Here is a 12,145-nt window from a genome sequence, read left to right on the forward strand (position 1 = left end):
GGAGGAGCTCTCAGTGTTGGTGCACAAATTTATAAGCTTTTTCCACTTAAAAACCTCTGGTACTATATTTAACATGGCAAAAAGTCAAGCATTTAGGCTACCTAAATATAATAGGGTAGCAATAACAAAAAGCATAGATGTTAATGTTTTAAATTAAAAACTAAACTATCAAAGTTCCTCATGGACACAAATTAGCCATCTCCAGGTGTTCCGATCATTGCATCAGTTCTTCTCAGCTTTCTTTTACATCACTTTAACTTCAAGTCGAAAGCAGCTGTTCGTTTCGGAGCAAATTGATGGCCTTGCCGCGAGGGAAAGTTACACCAGACTAGCTCCATTTATCAGCCGTCTTTGGAAATACTGTCCACAACCCCGGAGCTTTGAAGGAAACTATTTGTGATATAAACTCTTAAAGCTGATGCACTGCAGCACAGCTATCATCCTGGACAACCAATTAAACATCCCAAAACACACAGGAAAACAGAGCATGTTTTCTCACAGCCTCCACCCAGTACGTATCATCCGAGTCTGACAGGAACTTGTAGTTTTTGTTTAGAGGAACTACAAGGACAGCAGAGGAAGTGCAGCGCACGTATGAACTGTGGCCTTTTAAAGCTTCAAATAATCTCCTTTCAACCAACTCTGCCTGCTCATAAATAACGATATACATCATTTTAATTTAAAGGGTTGCAAGAAAATTCCTCCAAGTCAACTTTATTCAAGATTAGTCAAGTTTAATTTTTATTTAATTAGGTTCACTCACTTTTTACTTGTTTCAGGTTGCTTTAAAATAAATCTTTTTAACACGAGAAAGGCCTAGCATACGATGCAGGGATAAATGACGCCCACCGGGTTTCACGCCAGAGCTGAAAACTAAAGTCATTTTAGGTTGAAATGGGAGTTCTAGTCAGATTTGTCAAACCCTATAAAAGTTGTGCATAATCCCATGCAGTATTGCAATATAGTCTGTCATCTGTTTGCGCTTGAAGAATGTGTTGAGGATTATTCTCAGCTACTATCACACCAAACTTTAGCTTATTATCTGTAAAACTGGCCATTTCTGCATTGGCTAAAATCACATTGCTGTGGCAGACATCTTGAATCGTGGTGACTCCGAAAGATAATCAGTTATAGATGCCAACCCAATAATTATTATCCTAAAATTTTATTAAAAATCTCAGTCAGTGAACGCCAGTGGGTCGGAAAGTTTGGGAACCTGCTCTAATTTATGTCAGGACATAAAGTGGACCTAAATATCAGAAATTAAAGTTGTGATCTGGTCTGTAGTTGATATGAAACAGATTTCAACAATTCCAACAATCTGATAAAGAGAAGCAGCAAAGAAACACATAACACATTATAACTCATCCCCCAATCATAAAGCAGTACGAGTTTTGATTCAACACTACGACACAATACTCTTCACTTCCACAGTCTTTGAGGTCATGGCTGACACTTAAAGGCCCAAATTTAAACTAAACTGCACAACCTTTTAAAAGCATGAATAATTTATTCCTGTGCATCTCCATTAAATACACAGAAAAGCATTAAATGTCTATTCTACAAGCAGTTCACCGTGTTTCCGATGATCTTTTCCAACACCAAACACAAACTTTCCATTTGGACAACAAATCCCGTCCATACTGCATGGGGGAGAAGAAATAGAGATGAAGACGTTCAAACAGTTTTTGCCTGCAGATGTGTCGGTGGGATAGAATGAAATGAAATCTCGGTAAGAAATCACAAGAAGCCTTGTATCGCAAAGTACAACTGTTCATTCCTCTCTGCCAGACAAAAATACACAGAGTATCTGAAAGGACATACCTTTCCATCGATGCCTGAGAATAAAAAAAGAGGTCACTCCATACTCTCACACACTTAGAATAACAGCAGCCAACAACAAATAGAGAAGAATGCCTCAAAATCCACCTTTTATGTGGGCCCGCACTGACCTCAAACAGGGAAAACCTGATAACTTGATCTATAAAGACTAGAGCTCGACCGATATGGAACTTTTGGCTATCGCCAATACCGATACTGGGAGGGGCAGGCTAATGCCGATAACCAGTATATTGGTTGAAAATGTTTGAGCTTTGTCCACTCCCAAGAATCTAAGTAAACGGCTACTTTTAAACATGCTTTAACACTTGAAGTCTTGAAACAGTCCTAGTGTAAACATTTTCTATCCTCCACTATTCACCATAAAGTTATCAAGGGTTACAAAAATATAAATTAAACAAAGAAACGCCCTTCCCTTTTCATTGTTTAAACAGTCAAGTCGTGTATGGTGAAGGCCTAGTTAGTATCAACTTCAGCAACATTATTTTTTTCTTTGAAAAGAAGTAAAGATTTCAGATAAACAATGCATTTCATTGAGGACGACAAAGATAACGTTACTAGCACTGATCTATATTTACCTCTAGGTTAGAGGCAAGAGCCTATGCTAGGTTATCTAAACGTTAGCCTGCTAACTTGGGAGGCACGTAGCTAATGACAAGTGGGTTGGAGGATTGAAGAGAATCTTGTTGATTTTTTATTTTATTTTACAGATCAGTTAAAATAAACTTATCATGCTCTGTTCAGCAAAATACGCTACGCAGTTTTTCCCTGTTTCGGCTGTGCTGAATGTGAAAGTGAAACTTAAAGTGAACGGCCATGACTTGAAAGTAGTCCATATGCACCCTCTGCTGGATGAATTGTACAGTTATGTCTTTTGCCGCTAAGGACTCGTCTTGTTCCCAGTGTTTATATCCGAGCATGATGGGATAATTATCACCTATTCCGACAGGTCCCCAAACACCCATATCGACCTAAAATATTGGGCCTTACCAATATATCAGTCGGGCTCTAATAAGGACTAGATTATCTTTCAATTGTGACTTTCAGTCTATACATGTAGAAACATTAATCAGAATTTTAGTTAGCCATCTAATTACTTCTAAATAATTTACGGTTACATTCTCAAATATGTCAAAAGAGTGTGTCTAATATGTCGGAGCCTTTAATCCTAAAGGAACCATGCAGATTTATGGAAGAGGGATTTTGAAGAAAGGTTATTCCATTTATTGTTGATGAGCTGATGGCTAGTCCAAATAAGGCCGATAATGGATTAGTTTCATCTCAAAGCATTTCTGCTTTGTCATATTCTAAGCCTTTACACTGCCAGTTTTTCATAGTATGTTTTTTTTTTCCCAGCAGAATTATTATAATTCTTCTGGAGGTGCCCCACAATGCAGTTCTATTTAAATTAAAGTTGCATTTCTTGAAGTAATGCATGCCACCTATTGCCTTGAATGCTGGAGATGACTCTCAGCTACTCTCACACCAAATATTAGCTAAAGATCTGTTAAAAAAAATTGAGTTGTAGCCATTTTTAAGTTAGATTTTCATCTTCAGGTGGGTAAATGCAACAGAAACCGCCCACAAGGTCAGAATTCAGACTCAGAAGTCAGAGACTGCCAGCCAGCACAGACCTCAAAACCCAATAAGCCTGACTCGTACATGGATAGCTGCAAAAATAATAATAATCTCATTTTAATTTTTGTCCATTTGTATATGAGTAATTCAGTCATAAAACTTTGTAACTACAATAAGTTGCTACAATGTTTGACTTCACAAAATGCAGAGAAAGCCAGTGTTATTGGCTTGTACTGCTAGTTAGCCTGAACACCAAGCATTACCATTAACAAACCCTGATGGTTTTCTAAATTGCAACTGGAACACAATAAATTTGGGTCGAACGAACTTCATCCCCAGATCCAAAATCTGACTTCCGAGGCAAGTGGAACGCAACATTTGCCACATATGGACTACCTGTTAGCTTATCACTCAGGTCAAATAAGACTATTTAGACAAACTAAGGCCTTTCAAAGAGCTATCTACAGCAGGTAAGATATTAACTGCTAATGAATTTTTCACATAAAGAACCCCCACTTCATGAGATAAAATATAACTTTCAATTATGAATGAAAAATGTGCAAGAAGCACCCTGAAATACACCAAATGTTTATCATTTTCAATTCATTTTCTGCTTTATATGAACAACTATATTTAACAAATATCTGATCAGAAGTAATGGAGAGCAGTGGAGGCTTCTAAAGATATCAAAACCCTGAAAACAGCCTCGACAGGGTCCGATATATGATCTTTTGGAGGATGCAGAATTATTTTTGTAGCTTGGAGTTCATCTGATGGCTGCTGATGTTTGAAGCAGTGAAGATTTTAGCTGTTTGACGTCAGCTGCAGGGAACAAGTGAATGCTAAAGCAAACAAACATCAGAAGAGAGCAATACGATAATTAGCCTATCCAAGAGAACACTTATCAGGTTTGGATTTGATTGAAAACCTGAAGGTAACTAAGGTCATACAAGAGTTATTTCAAACACCAGCTGGTCCGGGTTCAGATTCTTGTTTTAACAGTGTGATTTGTTCAACATATTAGAAGCTTGTGGTGTTTTCAAAACTCCATCATTCTCGGAGGGTGACCATCTCAAGCTTAGCTACAACCTAGGCTGATTCACCAAGCCGATAGCTACATAGACCTAACAAAGAGTTGTGTGTGAGAACAGCTGGAGAGAAAACACATTCGATATGCAACAACTGAGCCCACTGGATCTGAAAGATGCATTGTCACCTCTGAGCATGATGCAGAAATCACACGCTTGTCAGAGAGAAGGCAACGTGCTGTCAAGTTTATCTGACTGTACTCGCGCTAATAAATATCAGCGCGCACACTTGCAGATAATGTGTCGAACCTACAGGAAGCATAAAAGGCCTCTGTTTCAGTGTGTCAGCTTTGCAAATCTGCAGGAAGCAGTCAAATTTACCTTTGCAAAAATAATCAAATGGGTTCTGCTTTTAAAGACAGCCTTTGTAAAAAAAAAAAAAAAGTCTAAAAACAGTTGGTCTGATTAGAAAAAGCATCAGAGTTGATCACTTGTATTCTAATTTTTCAATAAAGTTTTTAGAAACACTGAGCACGTTGTTCGATGCTTTGTGCAGCTCAGTTCACAGCCACTTGTCAGTCAGTGCTGCATCTCCCACATGTTTTTATTCATAACTCAAAGTCGTAGTTCATCCTGTGAAGTGGTTTTGTTTCTGTGGAAATGTTATTAACAGTAAATATCTTACCTGTTGTAGATAACTCTTTAAAAAGCTTTCATTTGGAGAAATGGCTTCATTCCGACCTGACTGTAAGCTAACGGCTAGTCCAACTCTAAGAAAGTAATCACTGGATGTACATCTATAACTAATAGAATTTTAGTCAGTCCGATTTAAGATGGCCACCACAGCTAAGTTGACCTATAACTCAGTATGAATTTGGTGTTAGTGACTGAGCATTATGCCTAACATTTATTTTGAGCACAACACATTGCACTTTTTTGTTTAAAACTTTGGCTTTAACTGTCCTTGCCTTTCTGTTAGCAAAATATCTCATAAACCATAACATCGTTTACAAAGTTTGTCCAAAACGGCAACAACTCTGTAGTGAACTTGACCTGATGTCAGTATATATATACCTGGATGACTGAGAAAACAAACTTTGTGTTTTTGAAACCATTAGTGAAAAGGCCAGACTTCAGGGGTATCTGAGGCAGGCTTGAAACACAAGAGTCAGGGTGGCTTCTGGGTAATACCAGATGGCTAGGCCTCAGACTGACGAAGCCTCTTGGATGAGGGGCGAAACGTTTCTTTTTAACAAAAAAACGAAGTCCAGATGACATGATTCAACCTTTTTTGTTGTTATATACCTGGATGACTGAGAAAACAAACTTTGTGATAAAGTGAAAGACATTTAAAAAGCAAGTTTTCTTTATTTAAATGCAAATAAACAGGTTTACTCTGAACAAAATTAAAACATTCCTTTAGATATCTACTTATAATCATGGAGAGTTGTACAAATTTACTGTATGTCGATATACTTGTGTCACTTTTAGAAAAGATAAAGTCACTGCAGCATGACATTGGTGTTTTGGGTGAGTTTGCCAATAAACCCAGAGAACCGTAAATGTTTTAACACACAACATGCTTTAGTTTTAAAGACAGGGATTAGATTGATCAGTAGTATTAGCGTTGGCTCTGCCAGAGCCGCATAAAAAACATGCAGACAGCATCTCATTAAATATTAAATACAGAGAGCAGGTTGAGAATCCACAGCATCTACGTCACACTTCTGTGGGCTACCTCAGCTAGCAACAGTCAGTTATATGGCTTTGTTACATTTCATACCCCACAAAGTTATTTATCAAACGGGTCTTTTAAACAAACGCTCCATTTTTGAACAGTTCATCTGTTTTATCGACTGTCTCTGCGCTACGAGCGCGTTTTCACCCGAGTGTCAGTGAAAAGCGCATTTTAACCCAGGAGCTCTTCATCTCTGGCTCATTATTAATAAAATGCCAGAAGATCCTTGGTGTATATTGTGCTGTTACTCTGGGCCTTGATTAGAATACCCACTGGCTGCATGCAGTTAAATAATTCAGCAATCCAGAGAACTGCCAGTCCTCCTGAAATGAACCCAAAAGAACTACGGCAGATGGAACTCATTATGGACTCTGTCAGCTGTGTTTGTGCTTGCAAGAGCCGTTAAACCGAAAGTTAAAAAGAGGTGAATAATTTGAGATCTTCAGATAAAGCTCCCCTTTTTAAGAAGGCCAGGAGACGCAAGCGGAGCTGACGCGTATAATACTTCATTAAACCACTACCTCACTACCTGAAGCTGACGTGAAAGAAATGTGGTTATGTGTTAAAGTTGCAGACAAAGACGGTTTCTATTTTTGTGAGGAACTGCTTTCTGTGGTCCAGCAACAGCAAGTTAGAACATTACAAACGATAAGGCACTCCTTGATGTAATTACGCAAACATCAGAGATACAGCGCCCTGCACTGTGGGCCTGCACGGACCTCAGTAAGCACCGCGAGTATATCTGAGGTAATACGGTTAACTGTTCTCATGTTGTCAACAAGCTGCAAGAGCCAGCAGAAAGTCAGGCACTAAAGCTTGGTTGTGTAAAGTCAACATGCTCCATCCATATTTTAGCTCAGGGTGTAGTGGATGGAGTCTATTCCGACTGCACGACATGATGCGGTTTTGGAGGAAAAGGCTGTAGCTTCCTAATTTTCTAAAATATGCGTACACACCATCCATCGTAACATCATAACCGTATTCAGGAAAAGTGACAGGGCTCATCTTGCTTCAGTGCAATGTTCTGCTGGCAGAACTTGGCATTAATACATTATTTACCCATGTAAACCTTCTTAAGGTCCAATCACCTTCCATAACAAAAGCAGTCCTCTACAACTGGTACGTGTGCACAAAAACGTACTTTACAATGGCTCTAAGAACATTAAAAACAAGTCTGAGGTGTTTACTCAGCTTCCAAACTGCCCAGATACTGACCCGAATTGGTCCGATGGGGTTTGTGGGGAGTAAGATTTAGGTTTTATAGCAAACTTTTAAAAGAAACAGAGCTTGAAATCACAGTAAATTATGAATGAACAACTGTTAGCTAAAAATTGAAACTCAAAAATACATTTTTGTGTCAAAATATTGAAGAGAAAAAGATCGCGAGGTGAAATCCTGACAGATTCCTATATAAAATCATCTAAAACAGGCTCAACACAACATGTACGCCTTGAAGGCTTCAGATGGGGACAGGCTTTTCAGGGGATGGGCCTTAAAGACACAGGTAGTTTCAGAAAGTAAAATGGCAGGCGGTTTATTTCAAACAATACATTTTTTAAAAGGTAAAGTGCATGAGCTACCTGCCTTTTAAACTAAGATTATCTTGCAATGAGGAAATGACAAATATGAAGCCTTTCAGCCAAACCTTATAAATGATATGTGCAATCTCATGCGATATTGTGCTATCATGGTTAACCGGTTAGCTTTTAAAGCAGGGTTATTCACCTGAACTGCTCAAGGGGGCACAGTTACTGAAAGCCAAGAGCTCAGGGGCCGGACATCCAGCCGTTATTGTCACCAAGTAAGTTTCTTTTACGGTTTAAAATCTAGTTTTATTTAAAAATGAACCCATTGGTGAGCAGAACAGAGTTCATCCGTGGGCCTGATTTGGCCCCCGGGCCACCAGTTTGATAGCCCAGTTTTAAAGTATGTGTTGATGATGACTCTCAGCTACAACCACACCAAGTTTTAGCTCAATACCTGGAAAACTGACAGCGTTAGAGTCATTACTGTGTTGGTTAATGTTGCTTAGCGGTGGCGGCCACCTTGAATTGGAGTGGCTCCGATAGTTAGTCGGTTGTAGGTGTCCCACAATTACTGGCAAAGTTTGAAAAGAAGACCTCGCACAACCAGTTAGTGTTAAAAAATACATGTTGAGGTTGACTCTCAGCTACTACCACACTGAATTTTAGCTAAATATCTGTAAAACCGGTTGAGCTATAGACATTTTTTTTTATGTAGCTGTGCTCAGTTGGATTGATTCCAAAAGTCCAAACAGTTGTAGATGTATATTGAGAAATTGTTTTCTGAGAGTGTCATTAAAATTCACAAGATATTTTGCTAACACTATGTGCACACAGAGACACGGAGAAGACGCTTGACCTTTAGCAGCAGGAGATAAATACACCTCCTGTAAGCTCTAACGTTCCCCTACTATTTGTTGGATCCAAACTTTCAAGATTTTAAAGAATATGAGCTTTAAATTGTTACATCTAATTAAAGAATTCACACCCTCCTTTTTGGCACCAACAAAAAAAAAAAAAAAAAAAAAAAAGGGAAAGCTTCCCTGATTTCTCAACCCAAACTTTTTCACATCACAACTCCAATTGAAGTCATCTTTTTCTTCTGTTGCTTGCTAAAAATAGCTCGGATTACATCATGATGATACTCAGGAACAGTGGAGCAGCGAAGGCCTGATGGCTCATCCGAGTCACATGCCCGAGAGCCGTGCAGCATGAGAGCAGAATGAGATCGCAGGTGGAATTTCCCTCGTCTCTCCTTACTCTCTGACGTCACGTCCAGTCACGGCGGTTTACTGCTGCTGCCGCCTGGCAATCAAACATGTCTGACAAGGCAGTCAGGTGCAAAACGCCAGGGTTGGTTAGTTAAAACAGCAGGGCCCAGTTAAGGAACTTCAGCAAACAATACTTCCCTCTGCAAAGCTCCACAGAAACGAGGCCAGTGAGGGAGGGGAGGGGGGTGTTTTGTTAAGCGTATAAAAAAAGGGGGAAGTTCAAGGGTTTTATTTCTCTTTTCACAAGTCAGTTCCTGCCTCTTTTGCAAATCATTTGAGGTTTCAGCCATCTCATATGACTGTTCCGTCAGCGCACATGAACATTGCCATCTTGTGGTTGTTTCGAATGATGAAGGTGGCATCAGAAGATGGAAGCCGTTGCACAATTTGAGCTTGAGGAGTACAAGCTCAAGTAGATTTATTATTATCGTCGTTCTCGACACATGTGGTACATGAGGTGGAACAAAATTATGTACACAGGGTCCCAGTTACAACCAACAATAGCAAAAATGTGAAGTGTAAAAAGAAGGATATACACATATATGTCCAACCCGAGCTGCGGGTCAAATCTGGTACCCCAAGATGATCATTCTAATTTTTTCTTTTAAAAAAAACCTGATAAATGCATCATTTAGTATAAACTTCTCTTGGCAGCTGGACAACTTTGAAGCAGGGTCATTCTATCATGATTGATTCTGATGTGGAAAGAGTAACAGAACATCAAGTGAGACCAAGAAAAGATATCGGGTATCTGCCTCGAGCATAAGCTGAAAGTGGCCCGGACAAAGTTTTTACATTTTGGCTCCTTTTAGTAATCGAGTTTGGACATCCCTATGCTAGACGAACGCCAAATGGTATGCTAAAAGATATACGCTAAACGCTAATAATGCAAAACAATACGATGTAACAACAGCAGCCCGAACACGAGTTTGTGGTGAGCGGATGGGTACGAATGAATACAGCAGCATGAAATAATCAGCAGCATGAGATCAGCAGCACAGATGTCACATATCAGAGAATAGGGAAAAAAAAAACTAAGCTTAAACTGAATGAATTTGTGCAGATAAACTCTAATTTAACTCTGAATCCTCATTTCACTGATGGCATGAACAGGAACGCCGACTTGTTTTTAAAGATTACTGCGTGTGCCAACTTGCAAAAGAAAGAAAAAAGCCGTAATAACCCTTGTGTCTTCGCAGAGCTTCTTTGAAAGCTTTTTTGTGAAACTAGAGTGCTGCATTCCACGTAGGATAAAAGCCCAGCTCTTCTTTTGGTGAAGTCAAATCAATACCAAGGCCCATTACGGGAGGCGAGTACATCTTCAGAAAGATGAGGGATCTAATGTCTGAGGAGCCCTTCACCACAAATAGGCGAGAGCCACAGCTCCGCTGCTGCCGTCCTTGATCACCATCACACCCCTCAGCTGTTCGAACTGCTGACGATGACAAGACGGTCACAGGATAAGAACCGGGAACCGCTCCAGCCTCAACACACAAAAGCCTTGTATTTGATTTTGCTCATTTAAATATATCGAAGCAAAAAAAAAAAAAAGGAGGCTGATATGTGGGAGCCAGCAAGATGTTCCTTAAACATAAAAACAAACGCTTGAAGCAAACAAGAGGAGTATATCTGGAAAGTCTGGCTCTGGATAATTGTTTTCCGTGGACTTAAGTTTCCAATTATCCACCAGCTTGTGTCAGTGTTCCCACCACGGGAGGACTTCAGACGAATGGGAGGGTCTGTTTAGGGTTGGTGGGTCTGGCTGGTCCTCTCTCAAGTCTAGTGGGAACGACTAAGGAACAGTAATGCTCCTCTTCCCCTCTGCGTCACTGCCGCCTGCTCTGAACTGAAGCGAGCAACTTAGGACCGACCAATGAGGCAGTGTTTGTCCGTCCCAGGATACAAGCATCTCAGCCCCAAAAATGTAAACATCTGGCAAACATTTAGACTCCCCACAGATCAGGGTCGACGAACAGCCTTAAAACTACAACCCCGTAAGTCACGGCAGGCTTATATTATGTAGAAATCACCAAACACTCATTTATACTGGTCCTCAGCAAGAGCCGAATAAATCTATGAGCTTCTCTCACGCTAGCTCGCTCCTATTTTCTAGTCAATGTTTTCAGCCAGAGGCCGCTTAATGGACTGAGTGGCACCATGTGTGTCATCCTACTACAGCTTCTTCTTTCTTTTTCTTTTTTTAGGACAGATCTACAACAATTAGCTTGACCTTAAATTGATTATGTTTACACCATCAGATGAAACAGTCATTTGTAGGGAAAAGTACAAGATGTACGAATTTGGATATTGCTCTGAACAGAACTTGCACATTTTCCAGATAAAAAGATTGGAGCAGCTGACCTGAGGTCAACTTGACATTCTTCACATAAGTCTTAAAATAACTGAGATGTTCTTCTTGTGACTGCTATATACACTTTGTTTTGCACGCTCATATTATCAGTGTAAAGGCACATGTCATGGATGACACAAAGGTTTGATTCCTGACATATTTCTAAATGATGGCAAACTTTTGAGTCTTTAAATGCATCTGATACACAAAGTGTTGCAACATGCTCTGTTTTATTACGCCCTAAGCTGCTACAAGTCTTGAAATTGCACTTACTCATTAAAAGAAGGGGGGAGGGCTAATCCAACAAAAACAAGCAACCACTGAGAAACATTTAAAGTGGACTTACCCTGGTGGAGAGAAGCATGTTCGGTGGCTTTACTGGCACTTTTTGGTGAAACAACTCATAATGGTCCTCGGTTTGGGGTGCTAAAAAGCTACATCATCGCACAGACACCCGTCAGATCACCCTCCCGCTGCTGATTTTTTTTTTTTTTTTTTTCGTGTGCTTCCTGACACAAGGTCGCAGTTTTCTCCGACAGAGGCTGCTGACGCGTGGGGAATTCCTGGCAGTCACATTTTCCTGGGAAATAACAATCGGCCCCAAAGTTTGGTAGTCTAACCCCGGTAAGATGTCGAGGAGTCAGTGGCAGGTTTTTACAGCTGAGCAACCGTATCCATCGTGGTAAACCAAAAGTTTTTTTTTTTAAAGAGTTTAATCGGAATTGTGTTACTTGCGCAAACTACCCAACACAAATATTTACGCAAATATCCAAACGTTTGAACGAAGCCAGTTACTTTTCGTAAGCTGTTACTCACTC

Source organism: Nematolebias whitei, chromosome 4, assembly GCF_014905685.2.
Source record: "Nematolebias whitei isolate Nwh7 chromosome 4, NemWhi1, whole genome shotgun sequence".
Taxonomy (NCBI): Eukaryota; Metazoa; Chordata; class Actinopteri; order Cyprinodontiformes; family Rivulidae; genus Nematolebias; species Nematolebias whitei.